Below are 25095 nucleotides of genomic sequence, written 5' to 3' on the forward strand. Positions count from 1 at the left end.
CCTAACAACACCGCAACTTGCAATTCAATCAAAGCAGCTTGCAAAAGACAACAAGGAGAGCCCAGCCGTGCTCTCAGTGCCAAGAGGTGCCTGACTCACTCCGCTTTTTGTTTTCAGCCCTTCTTCTGCAGAGCATCTGGCGAAGGAGCTCGAGGTTGACAGAGCGCATAGCACAGAGTGCCGTCGTCTCTGAGGTATGCCTGGCTTTTTGAGCGGCCAGCCTTGCACTGTTTTAAAGTAATTTGCTACCCAGCTACGTTAGCCACGCCAGGAAGACAGAGATCCCTAACATGTGACGCCTCCGTCTTCAAGCTTTTCATAGCAAACCCCTCATCGGAGCGCTTCCTTACGTTGGCTCCAGGCCTGTTAATGGCATGAGAAAAAGTTGATGTTGTGACAGGCCCCGCTCCAGGCGAACACCACCAAGATGCGTGTAAACACCAGGGCGCCTGACCGGTGGGCCAGTGGCGCAATGGATAACGCGTCTGACTACGGATCAGAAGATTCTAGGTTCGACTCCTGGCTGGCTCGATCTGCCTCTTTTGCTTCGCTATCAGCCTACAGCAGTTTTATTAGCTTGTTTTATTAGCCCATAGTTTTTGACTATTGGTATTGGAATGGTTAGTTTTTTTTTCTTGTAAACTGACAGTCCAACCATAGGCCATTTTGTCAGCTAGATAGCGCCTACCATACAATACCGTGCGTGCTTTCAAATGCATCGCATAAGCACTGTCACGGGGACCTTGCTTTAATGACCAGTTTATAGTATCTTTTTATGCGAACACAAGAATGGGAGAGAGCTGCACCCCCTGGGAGAGACAAATGACATCTCCCTCCATCGAGTCTGGTACAAGTGAATTCAGTAAACAATCCCTTCGGAACATTGCCATATTCTTAAAGGCGACGGTCACACACTGAATGCCAAAGGGCCTAACATAACCCTGCCCTTGTACTGGCCACACGCATGAAAAATGGCACACAAGCCTGACCGGCGTTTGCGGGCTTTCCCATATGGTCTAGCGGTCAGGATTCCTGGTTTTCACCCAGGCGCCCCGGGTTCGACTCCCGGTATGGGAAGTTTGGCTTGTCTTTGCTCCCCTTATCGAACAGCCAGAGCTTCTGTCTATTACTGAATCGCTTTTAGCCAGCAGTGGAGCTGCAGCAACCTGATAGGTTGAGGTTCTTCTCTTTTCCTTCATACCTTCGATAGCTCAGCTGGTAGAGCGGAGGACTGTAGGTGGACCATTGGCAATCCTTAGGTCGCTGGTTCGACTCCGGCTCGAAGGAGGTCACTTTTCACACTCAAACATTTTCTTGGCTGCGCTGGAGGGCAAAAGGAACTTTCCCTGACCGGGAATCGAACCCGGGCCGCGGCGGTGAGAGCACAGAATCCTAACCACTAGACCACCAGGGAAGGGCTGTTCAGCCTGTCTCCTCAAGCCTGCCTGTGGGCCTCTACCAGATTTTGCTGCAATTTCTCAAGCAAAACCGCTAAGGCTAGCCTTTTCCTCTTGGAGAGGAGAGAGTCTCTGACCCTGGATCACAGTTCTTCCACTGAGAAACTGTCACATGCTCCGTGAGAACATCCTAACAACACCGCAACTTGCAATTCATACAAAGCAGCTTGCAAAAGACAACAAGGAGAGCCCAGCCGTGCTCTCAGTGCCAAGAGGTGCCTGACTCACTCCGCTTTTTGTTTTCAGCCCTTCTTCTGCAGAGCATCTGGCGAAGGAGCTCGAGGTTGACAGAGCGCATAGCACAGAGTGTCGTCGTCTCTGAGGTATGCCTGGTTTTTTGAGCGGCCAGCCTTGCACTGTTTTAAAGTAATTTGCTACCCAGCTACGTTAGCCACGCCAGGAAGACAGAGATCCCTAACATGTGACGCCTCCGTCTTCAAGCTTTTCATAGCAAACCCCTCATCGGAGCGCTTCCTTACGTTGGCTCCAGGCCTGTTAATGGCATGAGAAAAAGTTGATGTTGTGACAGGCCCCGGTCCAGGCGAACACCACCAAGATGCGTGTAAACACCAGGGCGCCTGACCGGTGGGCCAGTGGCGCAATGGATAACGCGTCTGACTACGGATCAGAAGATTCTAGGTTAGACTCCTGGCTGGCTCGATCTGCCTCTTTTGCTTCGCTATCAGCCTACAGCAGTTTTATTAGTTTGTTTTATTAGCCTATAGTTTTTGACTATTGGTATTGGAATGGTTAGTTTTTTTTTTCTTGTAAACTGACAGTCCAACCATAGGCCGTTTTGTCAGCTAGATAGCACCTACCATACAATACCGTGCGTGCTTTCAAATGCATCGCATAAGCACTGTCACGGGGACCTTGCTTTAATGACCAGTTTATAGTATCTTTTTATGCGAACACAAGAATGGGAGAGAGCTGCACCCCCTGGGAGAGACAAATGACATCTCCCTCCATCGAGTCTGGTACAAGTGAATTCAGTAAACAATCCCTTCGGAACATTGCCATATTCTTAAAGGCGACGGTCACACACTGAATGCCAAAGGGCCTAACATAACCCTGCCCTTGTACTGGCCACACGCATGAAAAATGGCACACAAGCCTGACCGGCGTTTGCGGGCTTTCCCATATGGTCTAGCGGTCAGGATTCCTGGTTTTCACCCAGGCGGCCCGGGTTCGACTCCCGGTATTGGAAGTTTGGCTTGTCTTTGCTCCCCTTATCGAACAGCCAGAGCTTCTGTCTATTACTGAATCGCTTTTAGCCAGCAGTGGAGCTGCAGCAACCTGATAGGTTGAGGTTCTTCTCTTTCCCTGCATACCTTCGATAGCTCAGCTGGTAGAGCGGAGGACTGTAGGTGGAACGTTGGCAATCCTTAGGTCGCTGGTTCGACTCCGGCTCGAAGGAGGTCACTTTTCACACTCAAACATTTTCTTGGCCGCGCTGGAGGGCAAAAGGAACGTTCCCTGACCGGGAATCGAACCCGGGCCGCGGCGGTGAGAGCGCCGAATCCTAACCACTAGACCACCAGGGAAGGGCTGTTCAGCCTGTCTCCTCAAGCCTGCCTGTGGGCCTCTACCAGATTTTGCTGCAATTTCTCAAGCAAAACCGCTAAGGCTAGCCTTTTCCTCTTGGAGAGGAGAGAGTCTCTGACCCTGGATCACAGTTCTTCCACTGAGAAACTGTCACATGCTCTGTGAGAACATCCTAACAACATCGCAACTTGCAATTCAATCAAAGCAGCTTGCAAAAGACAACAAGGAGAGCCCAGCCGTGCTCTCAGTGCCAAGAGGTGCCTGACTCACTCCGCTTTTTGTTTTCAGCCCTTCTTCTGCAGAGCATCTGGCGAAGGAGCTCCAGGTTGACAGAGCGCATAGCACAGAGTGTCGTCGTCTCTGAGGTATGCCTGGCTTTTTGAGCGGCCAGCCTTGCACTGTTTTAAAGTAATTTGCTACCCAGCTACGTTAGCCACGCCAGGAAGACAGAGATCCCTAATATGTGACGCCTCCGTCTTCAAGCTTTTCATAGCAGACCCCTCATCGGAGCGCTTCCTTACGTTGGCTCCAGGCCTGTTAATGGCATGAGAAAAAGTTGATGTTCCGACAGGCCCCGCTCCAGGCAAACACCACCAAGAAGCGTGTAAACACCAGGGCGCCTCACCGGTGGGCCAGTGGCGCAATGGATAACGCGTCTGACTACGGATCAGAAGATTCTAGGTTCGACTCCTGGCTGGCTCGATCTGCCTCTTTTGCTTCGCTATCAGCCTACAGCAGTTTTATTAGCTTGTTTTATTAGCCCATAGTTTTTGACTATTGGTATTGGAATGGTTAGTTTTTTTTTCTTGTAAACTGACAGTCCAACCATAGGCCGTTTTGTCAGCTAGATAGCGCCTACCATACAATACCGTGCGTGCTTTCAAATGCATCGCATAAGCACTGTCACGGGGACCTTGCTTCAATGACCAGTTTATAGTATCTTTTTATGCGAACACAAGAATGGGAGAGAGCTGCACCCCCTGGGAGAGACAAATTACATCTCCCTCCATCGAGTCTGGTACAAGTGAATTCAGTAAACAATCCCTTCGGAACATTGCCATATTCTTAAAGGCGACGGTCACACACTGAATGCCAAAGGGCCTAACATAACCCTGCCCTTGTACTGGCCACACGCATGAAAAATGGCACACAAGCCTGACCGGCGTTTGCGGGCTTTCCCATATGGTCTAGCGGTCAGGATTCCTGGTTTTCACCCAGGCGGCCCGGGTTCGACTCCCGGTATGGGAAGTTTGGCTTGTCTTTGCTCCCCTTATCGAACAGCCAGCACTTCTGTCTATTCCTGAATCGCTTTTAGCCAGCAGTGGAGCTGCAGCAACCTGATAGGATAAGGTTCTTCTCTTTCCCTGCATACCTTCGATAGCTCAGCTGGTAGAGCGGAGGACTGTAGGTGGAACGTTGGCAATCCTTAGGTCGCTGGTTCGACTCCGGCTCGAAGGAGGTCACTTTTCACACTCAAACATTTTCTTGGCCGTGCTGGAGGGCAAAAGGAACGTTCCCTGACCGGGAATCGAACCCGGGCAGCGGCGGTGAGAGCGCCGAATCCTAACCACTAGACCACCAGGGAAGGGCTGTTCAGCCTGTCTCCTCAAGCCTCCCTGTGGGCCTCTACCAGATTTTGCTGCAATTTCTCAAGCAAAACCGCTAAGGCTAGCCTTTTCCTCTTGGAGAGGAGAGAGTCTCTGACCCTGGATCACAGTTCTTCCACTGAGAAACTGTCACATGCTCTGTGAGAAAATCCTAACAACATCGCAACTTGCAATTCAATCAAAGCAGCTTGCAAAAGACAACAAGGAGAGCCCAGCCGTGCTCTCAGTGCCAAGAGGTGCCTGACTCACTCCGCTTTTTGTTTTCAGCCCTTCTTCTGCAGAGCATCTGGCGAAGGAGCTCGAGGTTGACAGAGTGCATAGCACAGAGTGTCGTCGTCTCTGAGGTATGCCTGGCTTTTTGAGCGGCCAGCCTTGCACTGTTTTAAAGTAATTTGCTACCCAGCTACGTTAGCCACGCCAGGAAGACAGAGATCCCTAACATGTGACGCCTCCGTCTTCAAGCTTTTCATAGCAGACCCCTCATCGGAGCGCTTCCTTACGTTGGCTCCAGGCCTGTTAATGGCATGAGAAAAAGTTGATGTTGCGACAGGCCCCGCTCCAGGCGAACACCACCAAGATGCGTGTAAACACCAGGGCGCCTGACCGGTGGGCCAGTGGCGCAATGGATAAAGCGTCTGACTACGGATCAGAAGATTCTAGGTTCGACTCCTGGCTGGCTCGATCTGCCTCTTTTGCTTCACTATCAGCCTACAGCAGTTTTATTAGCTTGTTTTATTAGCCCATAGTTTTTGACTATTGGTATTGGAATGGTTAGTTTTTTTTCTTGTAAAGTGACAGTCCAACCATAGGCCGTTTTGTCAGCTAGATAGCGCCTACCATACAATACCGTGCGTGTTTTCAAATGCATCGCATAAGCACTGTCACGGGGACCTTGCTTTAATGACCAGTTTATAGTATCTTTTTATGCGAACACAAGAATAGGAGAGAGCTGCACCCCCTGGGAGAGACAAATGACAGCTCCTTCCATCGAGTCTGGTACAAGTGAATTCAGTAAACAATCCCTTCGGAACATTGTCATATTCTTAAAGGCGACGGTCACACACTGAATGCCAAAGGGCCTAACATAACCCTGCCCTTGTACTGGCCACACGCATGAAAAATGGCACACAAGCCTGACCGGCGTTTGCGGGCTTTCCCATATGGTCTAGCGGTCAGGACTCCTGGTTTTCACCCAGGCGACCCGGGTTTGACTCCCGGTATGGGAAGTTTGGCTTGTCTTTGCTCCCCTTATCGAACAGCCAGAGCTTCTGTCTATTACTGAATCGCTTTTAGCCAGCAGTGGAGCTGCAGCAACCTGATAGGTTGAGGTTCTTCTCTTTCCCTGCATACCTTCGATAGCTCAGCTGGTAGAGCGGAGGACTGTAGGTGGAACGTTGGCAAACCTTAGGTCGCTGGTTCGACTCCGGCTCGAAGGAGGTCACTTTTCACACTCAAACATTTTCTTGGCCGCGCTGGAGGGCAAAAGGAACGTTCCCTGACCGGGAATCGAACCCGGGCCGCGGCGGTGAGAGCGCCGAATCCTAACCACTAGACCACCAGGGAAGGGCTGTTCAGCCTGTCTCCTCAAGCCTGCCTGTGGGCCTCTACCAGATTTTGCTGCAATTTCTCAAGCAAAACCGCTAAGGCTAGCCTTTTCCTCTTGGAGAGGAGAGAGTCTCTGACCCTGGATCACAGTTCTTCCACTGAGAAACTGTCACATGCTCTGTGAGAACATCCTAACAACATCGCAACTTGCAATTCAATCAAAGCAGCTTGCAAAAGACAACAAGGAGAGCCCAGCCGTGCTCTCAGTGCCAAGAGGTGCCTGACTCACTCCGCTTTTTGTTTTCAGCCCTTCTTCTGCAGAGCATCTGGCGAAGGAGCTCGAGGTTGACAGAGCGCATAGCACAGAGTGTCGTCGTCTCTGAGGTATGCCTGGCTTTTTGAGCGGCCAGCCTTGCACTGTTTTAAAGTAATTTGCTACCCAGCTACGTTAGCCACGCCAGGAAGACAGAGATCCCTAACATGTGACGCCTCCGTCTTCAAGCTTTTCATAGCAGACCCCTCTTTGGAGCGCTTCCTTACGTTGGCTCCAGGCCTGTTAATGGCATGAGAAAAAGTTGATGTTGCGACAGGCCCCGCTCCAGGCAAACACCACCAAGATGCGTGTAAACACCAGGGCGCCTCATCGGTGGGCCAGTGGCGCAATGGATAACGCGTCTGACTACGGATCAGAAGATTCTAGGTTCGACTCCTGGCTGGCTCGATCTGCCTCTTTTGCTTCGCTATCAGCCTACAGCAGTTTTATTAGCTTGTTTTATTAGCCCATAGTTTTTGACTATTGGTATTGGAATGGTTAGTTTTTTTTTCTTGTAAACTGACAGTCCAACCATAGGCCGTTTTGTCAGCTAGATAGCGCCTACCATACAATACCGTGCGTGCTTTCAAATGCATCGCATAAGCACTGTCACGGGGACCTTGCTTTAATGACCAGTTTATAATATCTTTTTATGCGAACACAAGAATGGGAGAGAGCTGCACCCCCTGGGAGAGACAAATGACATCTCCCTCCATCAAGTCTGGTACAAGTGAATTCAGTAAACAATCCCTTCGGAACATTGCCATATTCTTAAAGGCGACGGTCACACACTGAATGCCAAAGGGCCTAACATAACCCTGCCCTTGTACTGGCCACACGCATGAAAAATGGCACACAAGCCTCACCGGCGTTTGCGGGCTTTCCCATATGGTCTAGCGGTCAGGATTCCTGGTGTTCACCCAGGCGGCCCGGGTTCGACTCCCGGTATGGGAAGTTTGGCTTGTCTTTGCTCCCCTTATCGAACAGCCAGCGCTTCTGTCTATTCCTGAATCGCTTTTAGCCAGCAGTGGAGCTGCAGCAACCTGATAGGATAAGGTTCTTCTCTTTCCCTGCATACCTTCGATGGCGGTACCTGACAACCACAAGTCTGTAAAATCAATCCAATAGCATGCCGAGTTCAATCTTTCAAAAACCAATTAAATTGCGAACTCCATTTTTGCCCGTCCAATGAAATGGCAAGGTCCATTTTTCATACTCCAATCACCGCGCGTAGTCCATCTTTGAGCATTCCATCCAATCTCCGCGTTACGAACTCCATCTTTGCTTGTCCAATGAAATGGCGAGGTTCATTTTTCATACTCCAATCACCGCGCGTAGTCCATCTTTGAGCATTCCATCCAATCTCCGCGTTACGAACTCCATCTTTTCTTGTCCAATGAAATGGCGAGGTTCATTTTTCGTTACTCCATTCACCGCACGAGAGTCGATGAGCACATTCGATACGCTTTCGCTTGGTTATTCCGCTCAGGTATGCTGATCATATTTTCTTAATGAAATACTAGTGTAGCCTATGTCTTCCGTTTGTGTATTAGCTAAATTAAATTAAACGGGCATAAAATGTAACAGTTTACCCTCCTATTGTGTATGTTTCGGTCGAATTCGGTTCTTAGCCCAAGTGTAACATAACATTACGCCTATTTGAGTTCAGGCACATACATGCCCATTTATCAGATGGACAAAGTTAAAATAGCACAATATGTTTAATATGAGTATTTGTTTAAGTCAGAATAATCCATACATTATTCATTTTTGTTGTTGTTGTTGTTGTTGTTGTTTTACTCAAAAACCCAGATCAACAAAGCATACAGGCCATAAATAGAAGTTTCAAAACTTGTACTGTTGGTTACAAAAAATAAATCACAACATTAGGTGATTATATATGTATTATTATGTATTTATAATCTGCTATAATGTGGCAGTCATTTTGAACCAGAAACACAAAACTAGCTCAAATGAAATGAACACAAAAGGAGTAAAGGAAGTAAAAGATTAGTTTCCCCCTAAAACAAAATCTGTCATCATTTATTTTCCATCAAGCTGTTCCAAACCTGTATGAGTTATTTTGAAGAATGAAGACCGTTAATAATCCTCATTGACTTCCATAGTATTTTTTTGTTTTGTTTTTCCTACTATGGCAGTCAATTGGGACCGTCAACTGTCTGGTTACCAATGTGCTTCAAAAGAAACTCATACAGGTTTGGAACAACTTGAGGGAGAGTAAATTATGACATAATTTTAATTTTAGGGGGAACTATCCCTTTAATGCTATATTTCTGGGCTACAATGGCAGTTGGTATTCTATTAAATTCTTGTTCTGTATTGTTTAGGCAACAACATGGCTTCAACTAAGTCACACAAAGGCATGAGCGATGCTGACTGGCTTGCGCGTCTGGAGAGTTTTGCCCGAACTGGAGTTTGGCCATCCAGGGAGGGAAATAGACCTTCTCCCCGACAAAAAAGATGGCATGAGTTATATCACTCACTTAAAAATGTTGGGTTAAAAATAACCCAACACGTAACCCAACTGTGGGTTGATATAGCACCTACCCAACGTTGGGTTATTTTAACCCAATGCATTGGGTTAAAAAACAGTTGGGTTAAAAGTAACCCAACAGTTGAGTTAAATTTTTATTCATGCCATTATTTTAATAAATAAAATACCCATTGTTTTCAAATACAGATTTTTTATTTGTATAAAACAATAAATGTGCTTTAAAATATATATTGTAAATGTCAAACTAAATATTGGGGAGTACATATTTATTGTAAATATACATAAATGTGTAAATATTAAATTCAAAATACACAGCACACATAATACACAAAAATGTACATAAGGTAAACATACGTAAAAGGTGTATATACAAAACAAAAATTAAAAATGAACACAACAAATATTAAATTAAAAACCTATACAAATATGGACAGAATACACAAATTCATAATATTAAAGTCTTCCAGAAATAAACAACTTTATTAAAAAAATCTACATTGTACACTGTATGCCTTGATGTGTTGTAAACATATGTAGCAAAACAAATACAAATTATGATAATCAAAGTTTTTAATGAGGCAGCAAAATATATATTCAAGTTTGCATGCTACAAAATCTCCCAAATGGGGCAGAGGTCTTTGGATAGTTCATGTCATAAATAAATAAAAAATCTGAAACATACAGCCAGTGCTTGAAATAAGGTCTTCTGTTCAACTGCCTCCACAGTGAAAATGAAAAAAATCAGCGAGGTCTCTTTGTCCCCAAGTATCGTCATGTGGATCCTGGCTTGTCTCACTGTTCAGCTAATGCACCATGTTAGTTCCAACCTTAAAAGAATAAAAAAAAGTTCAGTTTGCTTGCACTGTGACAACATCAGCAGTGTTAAATTACGTCAAAGTTGCAATGAAGCAGTGTTGTACTGAATTAAAGAAATTGTCACTAATTAGTCATTACATCTGCTGTTCATTTTTCACCAATCAACATACTAATCCTCATGCTGTTTCAAACCCGTAAGACTTTGGTTCATCTTCGGAACACAGAAAGGCCTAGAAAGGCAGTAAAGACATTAAAGTAATCCATGTTACTCCAGTAATTCAACCTCAGTTTTATGAAGTGACAAGCGTATATTCTATCCCTTAACCATAATTTACCACTTTATTTACAAAACATTAATCTCAACACATGTTCACGAGAGCCCCTAGACGCATGCGTGTTGTGTTGAAAAGAGAGCAAATGTTGTTGTGTTATGTTTTTTTTTTGTGTTGTTGTTGCAAAAAGCACTCGTGTCGCTTCATAAAACTGAGGTTAGACCACTTGAATCCCATGGATTACTTTAAAGCTGTCTGTCCTGGGTCTTAAAGTGGTAGTTGCGTAGGTCGTCAATGGAGGGACAGAAACCTTGCAGATTTCTTTAACATTTGTGTTTCAAAGAACAACGAAAGTCTTACAACGACACGAGGATAATTCATGAGATAGTTTACCCAAAAATGAAAATGATTCCATGATTTACTCACCCTCAAGCCAGCCTAGGTGTGTATGACATTCTTCTTTCAGACAAATACAATCTGAGTTATATTAATAAATATCCTGGCTCTTCAAAGCTTTATAATGGAAGCCCATAATTTGAAGCCCAAAAATGCATCCATCCATTATAAAAGTGCTTCACACGGCTCCGGAGATTAATAAGAACCCATTGAAGTGAATTGATGGAATTGTGTAAGAAAAATATCCATATTTAACACGTTATAAAGTAAAATATCTAGCTTCCAATGGACCGCATTAAGTATTCAACTTCTGAAAAAAGCGTAACTGCTGTGAGAATAACGTCGGACGTAGCGTAAAAAAACGTAAATGTCGAGACGATTAAGTTGGACGTAGCGTAACCGTTTTGATTTGCGAGAGGCGTTACAGTTTCTTTGTAAGTTGAATAAGGAAGGCTGTCTGTCGAAAATTTGTTATTTTAGTCTATAAAGTTTTAAATATGGATATTTTTCTACAAAAACCCATCGATTCACCTCAGAAGGCCCTTATTAACCTCATGGAGCCTTATGGATTACTTTCATAATGGATCGATGCACTTTTTTTGGGCTTCAAATTTTGACCATTATAATGCTTGGATTAGTCAGGACATTTATTAATAACTGATTGTGTTCGTCTGAAAGAAGAATGTCATATACACCTAGGATGACTTGAGGGTGAGTACATAATGGGATATTTTTTGGGTAAACTATTGGATAATCTATTAACAAGCAAAATCACTAAAGCAAATAATAAATGGATGCATATGAGCAGTGCACTTTATCAAAGCTAATTTGATAGTGTTGCTTTTACTTACAGGCTGATTGGTGAATGTAATTAAGCTTCTCTTCATTTCAGCATATGTTGGACACACCATGTTGTCCATTTGTGAGGTATGGCGATGATGGCAGGATGGCAGGAAGGGTTTTAAAGGCAATTTCTCCATGATCATCTTTGAAAGACAAGTTAACAGAAAAAGAGAAAAAAAACAGTTTTCACCTATACCAAATGTGTGGACCTGATTTCATATGCACTTAGACACAACCAAAACAACTTATTGAAATTAAAACATACTGTATGAAAATGAGAAAAGACAGCTGAAAAAATAATAATAAACTGGTTGTTTCCCAAATAACCTGGTTCTGTAGTAGACCCTGCACTGCACATTGGCCTATCTAATGTTATTCAACTTACCAACTTGTTAGTAGAGACTCCAAACCCGGAAATGTGAAATCGAAACCTCCAAATCGAACTTGTGTACTATTGGTGATACTCCAGGACTAGAGTCGAGAACCACTGAGATCCAATCCTTCCTCTGCATTAGAATGAAGCAGGGGGAAAAAATAACCAGAAAAGTAAACTAGTCTTTAAAAAATAATTGTGTACAACTTGTTTCAATATCGTACTCACCTTTAATTAAATGGCAGAGGTTCAACTGTTCTAGTCTTTGCTTCACAAATGAATCCATTGGTCTAAAACACAGGTATATAACACATTTAGTACAACATATTTAAAATAAAGGCAAAAACTGTCATAGCTTCATAAGAAAACGTACTATGGTTGTATGATTTAGCTACTCCTGTAATACGTTTAATAGTAACATGCATAATATATATTCATATGACAACATTCATTATGAATATGGGCCTACCACATTTCTGCCAAATTATCATAGTTGCAGTTTGTGTTAACTTACTACGGTAAAACTAGGTAATTTGTGGGTTGGAAAACATTCTAACTGTTGTGAACTAACGTTAAAATTGTTAGCACAATATTTCAGTTTTCTGCGTCAATGCTGTTGTGAATATCTGCACTCATTCATCTCACAACAGATATTTAGAGTAGTAAGTTATACTGTTGAATATTCGGCGAATTCAAACGCTTCCCCCTGGATCTCACAGCGCTGCTGTGGTGTCGTGTGACCGGGTCTGAGCTCGCGCTGCACGGGCCGAGCTGATAATGCTCCGCGCGGCTTTAGATAGTGATTTCAGACTAGGCATTAGTTACTTACTTTCTGTATCACCGTATTAAGTTTCTAAATAGGTACACTAGAATAATGTTTTTACTTTATTACTGCTAGCGAGCTAACTGGGATAGCTATGGTTTATTTCCAATCTATCTCATTTTTCCAGAGAGCATTAAAGGGATTTTTTTTTAATAAAATTCAGTTTTCGACTATATTCAACGTTTCAGTACACAATACATAATGTTATAAGAGTTGTATTCATAAAAAAATGGCATGTCTTACCTTTCATTTCATAATCAGGCTGCAGCAGCGTCTTCTGTTGGCAGTAACTGGACGGTTAAAATTTGAACCGTCACTGGGGAAACCTTTATTTAACCCAACGGCCGGGTTATTACTTTAACGATGTTAAAATAACCCAACATTTTGCAAAATAACCCAACATATTGACCCAATATGTGTAACCCAACGGTTGGGTACAAAAAATAACCCAACGTTTTTTAGTGTGCAGAAGGTAAATTATGCAGCTAGATTCATGAGCAAACTAATAAACTTGTGTGATAATACATTGTGCTATTTTTTTTATATGTATGAATAAGTAATTATTTACAATGTAAATACAATGTTATATGGTTATAATTATGATGACATGGGTGTCTTGAAATAATGTGTACAACAGTGTCACAGCTATACTTTATATTTATGTTCATAGATAGAAAAGTGCCCTCTGCAAATGAGGGGGCAGACCACCCTTATGAAGGAAGCACAAAAGTGTATTTGTGGATTTCACAAGGTAACTCCAATTAGCCTAGTTCAAGTTGCATAAATAGATGTGTTTGCAATATCAATTTGTCTTTATGTCTAAAGTCATATTATGAATACTGTATAATATTATGTCCCTGGTATATCTTATAAGCATGTATCACAGGTTCATCCACCAGTCACAGTGGAGGCATCACAGAGCACCCCTGCCCAAAGTACACCCTCCAGTGATGTGGCACGTCCTGCAAAGATGGCCAAACTGACATTGTCAATGGTAAGCAGACCTTACTGCAGACATTGAAATATCTCAAACTTTTCCTATAGTGTTACAGGTTTTGTTATCACTAACTATGACAAACCTTTTCAGTTTGAAAAGTCAAGGTTTGGAGGCTCACATGTGGCAGCAGCCAAACCTAATTTGAACATTCAGAGGAAAACATCTCAGGTTAATATGAAAGAATTAGTTAGACATCACTTTATCACTACATAATTTTGTTTAATAAAAAAACATTTTGCGATCCCCTTAATAGATTATTCATAATGTTTGACTCCACAGACCAGTTCAGCCGCAGCTTCATGCCCACCCTCTCATCCTTGTCCTCCTCCTCCTCCTCCTTCTCCTCCATCCCCCAAACCCCATCGGCCTGTCATTCAGTCCTCCTCATCCTTCTTCCTTCCTCCAGCCCAGAGATCACAGCGGATCAAAGAAACAGCAACACCATCAACTAATTCTGAGTCTGCTGTTGTGAGGGGCCCAGTAAGATGTCATTCAAAATACAAACATGCCTTCATCATTTAATGCTCTCTTACGCCTGCTTCACACATACTCCGACTGCAGTTCATATGCAGTGCGTGCTGCAGTACGTATGCGATGCAGGAGCAGTGCCTGCTATTGTGCTTTCACATATGCCACGTTTGCAGTGCGCAACTTAACCGCAGTTGAGTACTACAAACACAGCATTTATTCATAATTTTTTATTTCAAATCCAAAAGTTGTTAATGACTATGGCTTGTCAGCATTGCAATTCTCTTTGTATACACTCTTTTATAGATGTCATGTTTAAACGCACAACATTTAAACGTTATATTAAATTAATTACTTTATATTTATATAGCCTAGAACTTTATATTTATATATTATATTGCTTACACAAGTGGCAAAACATAGGCTATAGCTTATATAATGACAAACATTTTAAATTAGAACTTACAATAGACAAAAAAAGTCGTCTCTCGTTATTTCTTTCATTTTTAAATCTTTTAAAAAAAAATTTTTTTACAAGAAATCCTGCAGGTCATAAAGAACTTTGTTTTTCCACCTCCAAGAAAGGACGAGTGCTCTCCATTATGTCTCTTTGTTTACCTAAATGCCAGGTAAGGGACATTTTCCTTGCTTTACCCGAGGCAAAAGGCCATGTGTTGACTTTGAAACAGAGTAGACTTTAAGTCCACCGCATCAATGCATGTTTATTTTAGTGCGAACAATGCACTGACCTTTAATTCAGCGCGTGCAGCAAAAAAATAGTGAACGCTCTAACCGGTTAACATGGGTACGGAAACAAATACGCACTGCAAACAGAGTATGTGTGAAACAGGCATTATTTAAGGCAGGTTAGGGCTACCCTAACCCTAGGCCTAGCCTAACCCTTATTTAAACCAGTGTTTTTGATAATATCAGCAGGTCTCATCTCAGCCAGAAGACCCTGCAGATCTCCCACTACTGTGGCCACAGACAATGCCACAGCAGGACCAGAAGTGGGTGTCGGAAGCACTTTTTAGGGTTAATGCAAAAGGAAAGCAGGAGCTGCGTGAAAACCTTCAGTTGTGGTATGACCCCCCACCACCAGCCCTGTTGTACCACCAAGCCCCAACACCTGATAGATTTTTTTCACAGCGACTCTTGCTCTGGATGCCGTATAGGCTATGGAAGGTACGACTCCAGTGTACTAACCCTGCCTGTGCCAGTTATCAGCTGTGTGGTGGTGGTCTGCACAGGAGGGTACGACAGGTGTTAGATATTGACAGATACTACAACCTGGTGACAGAGACCCTGATCTGTACCAGGTGTAGAACCAGCTACCTGTCCTGGAGTCATGCTGTGCTGCAGCAATTGGACCTGGCCCATCGATCTGAATTTAGAATCATTCTCACACGCAAGTAATTACTTTGCAGTCATATGTGCTCATATGCTACCTTTGATAAATATATACTACTATAATTAGATACTTGATAATAAGATACTTGAATGATTACTTTTTTCCAAGGTATGCCTGTGACATTCGAGTTATTCGTTTGTTGCGTGAGAGGGGCATGGGAAATGGCCCAGTGAGGATCATCGGCCAGCTGAAGGAGAACCACACTGAGGAGTGGTTACAACGTGTGTCTCGGTACACATCGATGTGTGTGGCCTTTTTGGATAATCCTGGCCTGCTTCCACTGCACTTTCAGGAGCCGCCACCACTTGTTCCAGTACCTAGCTACAAATGGCTTCTCACTGTTTACAGTCAGGACATCCTCAACAGGCTCGATCACATCAAGGCCAGCATTACATCCACATATGGATCGATTTTAAAAATGGACTCAACTAAGAAGGTCAGAGGAGCTGCTTTAATGACTGTACCGTTATCTATAATGTATTGTTAGACCAAAAGAGCTTTATTTGTAAATTTTACTCATTCAATGTATGTTGTATTATTTACTATGTTTATTGTTTCTTTCAGATCACGAAGAAGTTGAGTGGGCCTGCGAAAGGCACAGCACAGTGGCTTACCTCAGTTGGCAATGAGGTAGGTCAGGTGCTGATGAGTGTCCTGACTGCGAATGAAGGAGCTGGGTTAGACCTCATGGCTGCAGGACTCGTGGAGAGATACCAGAGAGCTGGTGTTGATCCTCCCACTATCTTATATGTGGACTGTGACTGTTGCAAGGAAGTGGGAGAGACTAAACTGAAGAGGAGGTTCAGTGGCTGGCCCAATATCATCATCCGCCTAGACATTTGGCATTTTATGCGGCGTCTGGCAGTAGGGTGCACAACTGATGCCCACCAGTTGTATCCTACTTTTATGTCTAGGTTGTCGTCATGTATTTTTGAGTGGGATGCAGGGGATCTCACTCTGCTGAGAAGGGCAAAGAAGGAGCAACTCACCCAACAGGGCTGGCCTGCAATGACGGAGGCAGAGATTGACCGTCATATAAGCAAAGATGAGCTGGCCCAACACTGCAGGAGAAGAACACGAGGAGAGGAAACAACTATGCGCCTCCTTGATATGCTCATCAGAGAGCTCATGGGTGGCAAGGGGAATGACGCCCTTGGTGTTCCTCTCCTTGACAGTGTAAGGATGCAGCACATCTGGCAAGTCCAGAGGCGGCACATTACCTGTATTCAGGACCCTCCAGATGTGCCCCTCTACACGGAAACTGGAACCATAAACAAGGGCGGGATTGTTCTAAAGACATATAGGTGTGCCAGAGGCTCCACTTCCCTGGAATCATTTCACTGCCACCTAAACAGATTTATTCCAGGTTTGTCATGACAGAATAGACCATATCTTGCCACTAATTCCTGTTTATTTATATACTTGCAGTAAACCAATTGCATTTTCTCTTTTGTAGTTTCTTAAAACAATGTTTTGCTTTCTGTTTCTTATTCTAGGGAATAGCGCAAACAGCCTGAACTTCCAGATTTACCTCCTGGAAGGTTTGTTACGCTGGAATCAGGACCGGGCTGCAGCTGCTGTTGCAGGTGGAGGTGGAGGTTCAACCCTGCGTACTTACACAGGGGAGCTGGTTTACTCTGTCAACGAGAACTACAATAAGTTGTATGGCAGGAAATTGGTCACTAGCTTCACTCCACCTGCAGTTTACACAGGTAAACATATTTTGATCAATGCAGTTCACTAGGTAGCATGTTTTTGTTAAAACTGCAAGTGATTTTGGTCAATAATGTCATTTTGACAGATCAGAGAAAAATTATACTATCAGAATTTTTGCATACTGGACTCTTTGTTGTAGGTTTCAGGGAAAATAAATGACATACTAGAATATAGAGTAATTCTGTCTTTTTACAATGTCCTCTGAGTTACATATTTTTTGTTTATGCAGAAGCTGAATATTTATTTAAAAATATTTACTACATTTCAGAATAAACCTTTCTGATTCATTTCCTTTAAAATGTTTTCTGTTACAAATATTTCCTCAGGGGAGCTCATTGGAGTGCAGTACTTGTTGAGGCAGAATAGTCAGCCCCTGGAGGACATGTGCCCTACCTCTGATAGGACCTCTCAGTTGCTGGAGGAGATAAATGTGGAGGAGCAAGTGGAAGAGGATGAGGGTTTCATTGATTTGTTGGGAGAGGAAGCCACAGTGGCAAATCTTGTGGCATCAGATGACTTGTTCCTTTCAAGTCCACCAGTTCTACCCACTGCACCTCTGCCCTGTGTCCAAGCTCCACCCGCTGCACCTCTGCCCTGTGTCCAAGCTCCACTCGCTGCCCCTCTGCCCTGTGTCCAAGCTCCACCCACTGCACCTCTGCCCTATGTCCAAGCTCCACCCGCTGCACCTCTGCCCTATGTCCAAGCTCCACCCGCTGCACCTCTGCCCTATGTCCAAGCTCCACCCACTGCACCTCTGCCCTTGGTCCAAGCTTCACCTGCTGCACTTCTGCCCTATGTCCAAGCTCCACCCACTGCACCTCTGCCCTTGGTACAAGCTCCACCCGCTGCACCTCTGCCCTTGGTCCAAGCTTCACCTGCTGCACTTCTGCCCTATGTCCAAGCTCCACCCACTGCACCTCTGCCCTTGGTACAAGCTCCACCCGCTGCACCTCTGCCCTTGGTCCAAGCCTCACCTGCTGCACTTCTGCCCTATGTCCAAGCTCCACCCACTGCACCTCTGCCCTGTGTCCAAGCTCCACCCACTGCACCTCTGCCCTGTGTCCAAGCTCCACCTGCTGCACCTCTGCCCTGTGTCCAAGCTCCACCCGCTGCACCTCTGCCCTGTGTCCAAGCTCCACCCGCTGCACCTCTGCCCTGTGTCCAGACTCCACCCGCTGCACCTCTGCCCTGTGTCCAAGCTCCACCCGCTGCCCCTCTGCCCTGTGTCCAAGCTCCTCCCGCTGCACCTCTGCCCTTGGTCCAAGCTTCACCTGCTGCACTTCTGCCCTATGTCCCAGCTCCACCCGCTGCACCTCTGCCCTGTGTCCAGACTCCATCAGCTGCACCTCTGCCCTCAGCAATGGTAAAATTTCCTTTTCTAGACAAATTGTTACTCATTTAGTCATTCACCCTCAAGCAGCAAATTCACAAACTCACAAATTTCACAAAGCATGTAATTACCTAACCAACAGTTATATTTTTTTAGGCTGTTGACGAGCACTGTATTCCTGGAATGGACCGGGTGGATGAGTTGGCGGAGTATCTGGTAGAGCTGCGCACACAGACGGGCCTCACACTTACTAACCAACAAGCTGCGATCATTGTGGGTTTGTGGCAGAACCTGGACCAATTTGATAAAGACAAGGTCATGTATGCTGCTCGTTATCAAGACAGGCTGCTTACAGGACGTTTTAGGTCCCCTAAAAATAAAGCTGTCTTCACTCCTGGCGTCGAAAGCACAAAGAGGTGTGTTTTGGGTTCTAGCGGTTCTCCAGCACAGTGGCCTAAGTGCTGTCGCCTTGTTGAATTAATCTTCATAAGGCTATGTAACATCCACCGAAGCCCCAAAAAACAGCGGACAGAATCTCTGTCCAGATGGGATCTCATTCTTCGAGATTATAGAAAAATTCGGCAGCTAATCTTGAGCAATGGAACTGTAATGAGCGAAACAACCCTTCAGCTAGTGGAGGTTAACCAAAGGACCCTTACAACGTGGCACAATGAACGTTTAAAGGGTCAGGAGGTCTCAGTGCTGTTGCAAGGGTTGAAGCTTCCAGAGGCACATCCAGTGGCATTGGATGCTCTGCCTCCAGCACGAGTGCAGCCTGTTGTGCCTCCACAATATAGCCACCAGCTGCATCACTACCAGATGCCACCAGACACAGCTGGACAGGCAAAGACGAAGTTCAGGAAAATCCAGCCCTCATCAACCTGCACATCTGCCACACCAACTGCCACGTTCCACCAGCCAAGGACAATTTTTCCAAAGCCGACAGCAACACACCCATTGTTTCCTGACACACCCACTGCCCCTGTTGGGTCTCAGATGCTACTGTTGCCCTGCCCAGCCCCATGTTCAGCCATTAACCCTGGAGCAATTTCCTCTGACCCACCTGCAAAAGACACAGCCACCCCAACCAAGCGGTCATACAATCGCTCTGTAAAATCAAATACGTGCAGAAAGTGTGGCCAATTTCGCACACAAGAAACTGGCCATAGCCAGTACAAAGGCAAAATATTTTGCCCAAATAAAGAAACGGTCACTAAGCAGCAGTGGTTACAGAATATGAGAAAATAACACACTTGTTTCTGTGATACATTCTGTTCTTTATCTTCCAGCCATATTTAATGCTAAAGTATTATACTGTGCACTTGTTTTTAAATTGTATGATTATTATTATTATTATTATTAAAGTTTTATGTGTAGAGAAAACAATATTAAGTATGTGTATATGTGAGTATGTATAACGATATGTATACATACACTATAATATATAAATATATAATAACTATTTAACATATTATATACTATTATAAAAAACTATTATATATTTTTATTTATATATGCAAGTACAGTACATATACCTATATATTTTTTATATACCTATATATTTAATTAACAATAGCCTATTTTTTTGTTGTTTATAAAATTATTTTGCTATTATATATTTTTATTTATATATGCAAGTACAGTACATATAAACGTCTTTTTATATACCTATATATTTAATTAACAATAGCCTATTATTTTGTTGTTCCATGCTGTGAATTCAGTACTTTTCCAGATTTTTGTAAATATGTATATAGTAAATAAATCTAGTTCTCCAAGAAGACTGGTGGTTTGTGTTTATTTGTTTTATTGCATGTAATGACAATCAGTGTCAAGTAACAGGGGGTTAGATGCAGTAATAAGGTGGTTATTTTGTTCCTACTGACATGGGAAATGATTAATGTAGCATTAATAAATGAATTTGGACAAATTACCATCTTAGTATTATGGATAAAATGTTATAATGAATTACAACGGAGAAATCTAACTTAGAAACAAACCTATTGATAAAATCAATATACGCATTACATTCAAAATCAAACTTGGAAACGAAAATTGATAGAATCAAATACACACATTAAATCGTGACGGAGGCTGGATTCGAACCTATGACTTCCTGAATTTCTTCCCTTTTTTCTTCCCCTTTCTCCCCCTTCTTCCCCTTCTTATACAGACTATTCTTCCCCAGCTTTGGCGGAGCTGGTAGAGCGGAGGACTGTAGGTGGAACGTTGGCAATCCTTAGGTCGCTGGTTCGACTCCGGCTCGAAGGAGGTCACTTTTCACACTCAAACATTTTCTTGGCCGTGCTGGAGGGCAAAAGGAACGTTCCCTGACCGGGAATCGAACCCGGGCAGCAGCGGTGAGAGCGCCGAATCCTAACCACTAGACCACCAGGGAAGGGCTGTTCAGCCTGTCTCCTCAAGCCTGCCTGTGGGCCTCTACCAGATTTTGCTGCAATTTCTCAAGCAAAACCGCTAAGGCTAGCCTTTTCCTCTTGGAGAGGAGAGAGTCTCTGACCCTGGATCACAGTTCTTCCACTGAGAAACTGTCACATGCTCCGTGAGAACATCCTAACAACACCGCAACTTTCAATTCAATCAAAGCAGCTTGCAAAAGACAACAAGGAGAGCCCAGCCGTGCTCTCAGTGCCAAGAGGTGCCTGACTCACTCCGCTTTTTGTTTTCAGCCCTTCTTCTGCAGAGCATCTGGCGAAGGAGCTCCAGGTTGACAGAGCGCATAGCACAGAGTGTCGTCGTCTCTGAGGTATGCCTGGCTTTTTGAGCGGCCAGCCTTGCACTGTTTTAAAGTAATTTGCTACCCAGCTACGTTAGCCACGCCAGGAAGACAGAGATCCCTAACATGTGACGCCTCCGTCTTCAAGCTTTTCATAGCAGACCCCTCATCAGAGCGCTTCCTTACGTTGGCACCAGGCCTGTTAATGGCATGAGAAAAAGTTGATGTTGCGACAGGCCCCGCTCCAGGCGAACACCACCAAGATGCGTGTAAACACCAGGGCGCCTGACCGGTGGGCCAGTGGCGCAATGGATAACGCGTCTGACTACGGATCAGAAGATTCTAGGTTCGACTCCTGGCTGGCTCGATCTGCCTCTTTTGCTTCGCTATCAGCCTACAGCAGTTTTATTAGTTTGTTTTATTAGCCCATAGTTTTTGACTATTGGTATTGGAATGGTTAGTTTTTTTTTTTCTTGTAAACTGACAGTCCGACCATAGGCCGTTTTGTCAGCTAGATAGCACCTACCATACAATACCGTGCGTGCTTTCAAATGCATCGCATAAGCACTGTCACGGGGACCTTGCTTTAATGACCAGTTTATAGTATCTTTTTATGCAAACACAAGAATGGGAGAGAGCTGCACCCCCTGGGAGAGACAAATGACATCTCCCTCCATCGAGTCTGGTACAAGTGAATTCAGTAAACAATCCCTTCGGAACATTGCCATATTCTTAAAGGCGACGGTCACACACTGAATGCCAAAGGGCCTAACATAACCCTGCCCTTGTACTGGCCACACGCATGAAAAATGGCACACAAGCCTGACCGGCGTTTGCGGGCTTTCCCATATGGTCTAGCGGTCAGGATTCCTGGTTTTCACCCAGGCGGCCCGGGTTCGACTCCCGGTATGGGAAGTTTGGCTTGTCTTTGCTCCCCTTATCGAACAGCCAGAGCTTCTGTCTATTACTGAATCGCTTTTAGCCAGCAGTGGAGCTGCAGCAACCTGATAGGTTGAGGTTCTTCTCTTTCCCTGCATACCTTCGATAGCTCAGCTGGTAGAGCGGAGGACTGTAGGTGGACCGTTGGCAATCCTTAGGTCGCTGGTTCGACTCCGGCTCGAAGGAGGTCACTTTTCACACTCAAACATTTTCTTGGCCGCGCTGGAGGGCAAAAGGAACGTTCCCTGACCGGGAATCAAACCCGGGCCGCGGCGGTGAGAGCGCCGAATCCTAACCACTAGACCACCAGGGAAGGGCTGTTCAGCCTGTCTCCTCAAGCCTGCCTGTGGGCCTCTACCAGATTTTGCTGCAATTTCTCAAGCAAAACCGCTAAGGCTAGCCTTTTCCTCTTGGAGAGGAGAGAGTCTCTGACCCCGGATCACAGTTCTTCCACTGAGAAACTGTCACATGCTCTGTGAGAACATCCTAACAACATCGCAACTTGCAATTCAATCAAAGCAGCTTGCAAAAGACAACAAGGAGAGCCCAGCCGTGCTCTCAGTGCCAAGAGGTGCCTGACTCACTCCGCTTTTTGTTTTCAGCCCTTCTTCTGCAGAGCATCTGGCGAAGGAGCTCGAGGTTGACAGAGCGCATAGCACAGAGTGTCGTCGTCTCTGAGGTATGCCTGGCTTTTTGAGCGGCCAGCCTTGCACTGTTTTAAAGTAATTTGCTACCCAGCTACGTTAGCCACGCCAGGAAGACAGAGATCCCTAACATGTGACGCCTCCGTCTTCAAGCTTTTCATAGCAGACCCCTCTTTGGAGTGCTTCCTTACGTTGGCTCCAGGCCTGTTAATGGCATGAGAAAAAGTTGATGTTGCGACAGGCCCCGCTCCAGGCAAACACCACCAAGATGCGTGTAAACACCAGGGCGCCTCACCGGTGGGCCAGTGGCGCAATGGATAACGCGTCTGACTACGGATCAGAAGATTCTAGGTTCGACTCCTGGCTTGCTCGATCTGCCTCTTTTGCTTCACTATCAGCCTACAGCAGTTTTATTAGCTTGTTTTATTAGCCCATAGTTTTTGACTATTGGTATTGGAATGGTTAGTTTTTTTTTCTTGTAAACTGATAGTCCAACCATAGGCCGTTTTGTCAGCTAGATAGCGCCTACCATACAATACCGTGCGTGCTTTCAAATGCATCGCATAAGCACTGTCACGGGGACCTTGCTTTAATGACCAGTTTATAGTATCTTTTTATGCGAACACAAGAATGGGAGAGAGCTGCACCCCCTGGGAGAGACAAATGACATCTCCCTCCATCGAGTCTGGTACAAGTGAATTCAGTAAACAATCCCTTCGGAACATTGCCATATTCTTAAAGGCGACGGTCACGGACTGAATGCCAAAGGGCCTAACATAACCCTGCCCTTGTACTGGCCACACGCATGAAAAATGGCACACAAGCCTGACCGGCGTTTGCGGGCTTTCCCATATGGTCTAGCGGTCAGGATTCCTGGTTTTCACTCAGGCGGCCCGGGTTCGACTCCCGGTATGGGAAGTTTGGCTTGTCTTTGCTCCCCTTATCGAACAGCCAGAGCTTCTGTCTATTACTGAATCGCTTTTAGCCAGCAGTGGAGCTGCAGCAACCTGATAGGTTGAGGTTCTTCTCTTTCCCTGCATACCTTCGATAGCTCAGCTGGTAGAGCGGAGGACTGTAGGTGGAACGTTGGCAATCCTTAGGTCGCTGGTTCGACTCCGGCTCGAAGGAGGTCACTTTTCACACTCAAACATTTTCTTGGCCGCGCTGAAGGGCAAAAGGAACGTTCCCTGACCGGGAATCGAACCCGGGCCGCGGCGGTGAGAGCGCCAAATCCTAACCACTAGACCACCAGGAAAGGGCTGTTCAGCCTGTCTCCTCAAGCCTGCGTGTGGGCCTCTACCAGATTTTGCTGCAATTTCTCAAGCAAAACCGCTAAGGCTAGCCTTTTCCTCTTGGAGAGGAGAGAGTCTCTGACCCTGGATCACAGTTCTTCCACTGAGAAACTGTCACATGCTCCGTGAGAACATCCTAACAACACCGCAACTTGCAATTCAATCAAAGCAGCTTGCAAAAGACAACAAGGAGAGCCCAGCCGTGCTCTCAGTGCCAAGAGGTGCCTGACTCACTCCGCTTTTTGTTTTCAGCCCTTCTTCTGCAGAGCATCTGGCGAAGGAGCTCGAGGTTGACAGAGCGCATAGCACAGAGTGTCGTCGTCTCTGAGGTATGCCTGGTTTTTTGAGCGGCCAGCCTTGCACTGTTTTAAAGTAATTTGCTACCCAGCTACGTTAGCCACGCCAGGAAGACAGAGATCCCTAACATGTGACGCCTCCGTCTTCAAGCTTTTCATAGCAGACCCCTCATCGGAGCGCTTCCTTACGTTGGCTCCAGGCCTGTTAATGGCATGAGAAAAAGTAGATGTTGCGACAGGCCCCGCTCCAGGCGAACACCACCAAGATGCGTGTAAACACCAGGGCGCCTGACCGGTGGGCCAGTGGCGCAATGGATAACGCGTCTGACTACGGATCAGAAGATTCTAGGTTCGACTCCTGGCTGGCTCGATCTGCCTCTTTTGCTTCGCTATCAGCCTACAGCAGTTTTATTAGCTTGTTTTATTAGCCCATAGTTTTTGACTATTGGTATTGGAATGGTTAGTTTTTTTTTCTTGTAAACTGACAGTCCAACCATAGGCCGTTTTGTCAGCTAGATAGCGCCTACCATACAATACCGTGCGTGCTTTCAAATGCATCGCATAAGCACTGTCACGGGGACCTTGCTTTAATGACCAGTTTATAGTATCTTTTTATGCGAACACAAGAATGGGAGAGAGCTGCACCCCCTGGGAGAGACAAATGACATCTCCCTCCATCGAGTCTGGTACAAGTGAATTCAGTAAACAATCCCTTCGGAACATTGCCATATTCTTAAAGGCGACGGTCACACACTGAATGCCA

The 25095-nt window shown here is 45.1% G+C and overlaps 1 long non-coding RNA gene and 17 other non-coding genes across 18 annotated transcripts; 12 read left to right on the forward strand and 6 right to left on the reverse strand.

Annotated features, from left to right (window-relative positions):
* The first annotated feature begins 458 nt into the window (after nucleotides 1–458).
* trnar-acg (transfer RNA arginine (anticodon ACG)) lies at nucleotides 459–531 on the forward strand. Its single transcript has one exon. It is a non-coding gene; the product is annotated as a tRNA-Arg (tRNA).
* Nucleotides 532–1005: 474 nt separating this feature from the next.
* Nucleotides 1006–1077, forward strand: trnae-uuc (transfer RNA glutamic acid (anticodon UUC)). Its single transcript has one exon. It is a non-coding gene; the product is annotated as a tRNA-Glu (tRNA).
* A 265-nt stretch (nucleotides 1078–1342) lies between these two features.
* Nucleotides 1343–1414, reverse strand: trnae-cuc (transfer RNA glutamic acid (anticodon CUC)). The gene has a single exon. It is a non-coding gene; the product is annotated as a tRNA-Glu (tRNA).
* Nucleotides 1415–2044: 630 nt separating this feature from the next.
* On the forward strand, nucleotides 2045–2117 carry trnar-acg (transfer RNA arginine (anticodon ACG)). Its single transcript has one exon. It is a non-coding gene; the product is annotated as a tRNA-Arg (tRNA).
* An 812-nt stretch (nucleotides 2118–2929) lies between these two features.
* trnae-cuc (transfer RNA glutamic acid (anticodon CUC)) lies at nucleotides 2930–3001 on the reverse strand. Its single transcript has one exon. It is a non-coding gene; the product is annotated as a tRNA-Glu (tRNA).
* Nucleotides 3002–3631: 630 nt separating this feature from the next.
* Nucleotides 3632–3704, forward strand: trnar-acg (transfer RNA arginine (anticodon ACG)). Its single transcript has one exon. It is a non-coding gene; the product is annotated as a tRNA-Arg (tRNA).
* A 474-nt stretch (nucleotides 3705–4178) lies between these two features.
* On the forward strand, nucleotides 4179–4250 carry trnae-uuc (transfer RNA glutamic acid (anticodon UUC)). The gene has a single exon. It is a non-coding gene; the product is annotated as a tRNA-Glu (tRNA).
* A 265-nt stretch (nucleotides 4251–4515) lies between these two features.
* trnae-cuc (transfer RNA glutamic acid (anticodon CUC)) lies at nucleotides 4516–4587 on the reverse strand. Its single transcript has one exon. It is a non-coding gene; the product is annotated as a tRNA-Glu (tRNA).
* A 1176-nt stretch (nucleotides 4588–5763) lies between these two features.
* trnae-uuc (transfer RNA glutamic acid (anticodon UUC)) lies at nucleotides 5764–5835 on the forward strand. The gene has a single exon. It is a non-coding gene; the product is annotated as a tRNA-Glu (tRNA).
* A 265-nt stretch (nucleotides 5836–6100) lies between these two features.
* Nucleotides 6101–6172, reverse strand: trnae-cuc (transfer RNA glutamic acid (anticodon CUC)). Its single transcript has one exon. It is a non-coding gene; the product is annotated as a tRNA-Glu (tRNA).
* A 630-nt stretch (nucleotides 6173–6802) lies between these two features.
* Nucleotides 6803–6875, forward strand: trnar-acg (transfer RNA arginine (anticodon ACG)). The gene has a single exon. It is a non-coding gene; the product is annotated as a tRNA-Arg (tRNA).
* A 2099-nt stretch (nucleotides 6876–8974) lies between these two features.
* LOC137058173 (uncharacterized) lies at nucleotides 8975–12731 on the reverse strand. The gene is made up of 3 exons (XR_010900611.1): nucleotides 11911–12731; nucleotides 11318–11452; nucleotides 8975–9809 (listed from the first exon to the last, which is right to left on the reverse strand). It is a non-coding gene; the product is annotated as an uncharacterized lncRNA (long non-coding RNA).
* An 8724-nt stretch (nucleotides 12732–21455) lies between these two features.
* Nucleotides 21456–21528, forward strand: trnar-acg (transfer RNA arginine (anticodon ACG)). Its single transcript has one exon. It is a non-coding gene; the product is annotated as a tRNA-Arg (tRNA).
* Nucleotides 21529–22004: 476 nt separating this feature from the next.
* On the forward strand, nucleotides 22005–22076 carry trnae-uuc (transfer RNA glutamic acid (anticodon UUC)). Its single transcript has one exon. It is a non-coding gene; the product is annotated as a tRNA-Glu (tRNA).
* A 265-nt stretch (nucleotides 22077–22341) lies between these two features.
* Nucleotides 22342–22413, reverse strand: trnae-cuc (transfer RNA glutamic acid (anticodon CUC)). The gene has a single exon. It is a non-coding gene; the product is annotated as a tRNA-Glu (tRNA).
* Nucleotides 22414–23043: 630 nt separating this feature from the next.
* trnar-acg (transfer RNA arginine (anticodon ACG)) lies at nucleotides 23044–23116 on the forward strand. The gene has a single exon. It is a non-coding gene; the product is annotated as a tRNA-Arg (tRNA).
* A 474-nt stretch (nucleotides 23117–23590) lies between these two features.
* On the forward strand, nucleotides 23591–23662 carry trnae-uuc (transfer RNA glutamic acid (anticodon UUC)). Its single transcript has one exon. It is a non-coding gene; the product is annotated as a tRNA-Glu (tRNA).
* Nucleotides 23663–24629: 967 nt separating this feature from the next.
* Nucleotides 24630–24702, forward strand: trnar-acg (transfer RNA arginine (anticodon ACG)). Its single transcript has one exon. It is a non-coding gene; the product is annotated as a tRNA-Arg (tRNA).
* Nucleotides 24703–25095: the final 393 nt, after the last annotated feature.

This window comes from Pseudorasbora parva, chromosome 22 (assembly GCF_024679245.1).
Source record: "Pseudorasbora parva isolate DD20220531a chromosome 22, ASM2467924v1, whole genome shotgun sequence".
In the NCBI taxonomy this organism is placed as follows: domain Eukaryota; kingdom Metazoa; phylum Chordata; class Actinopteri; order Cypriniformes; family Gobionidae; genus Pseudorasbora; species Pseudorasbora parva.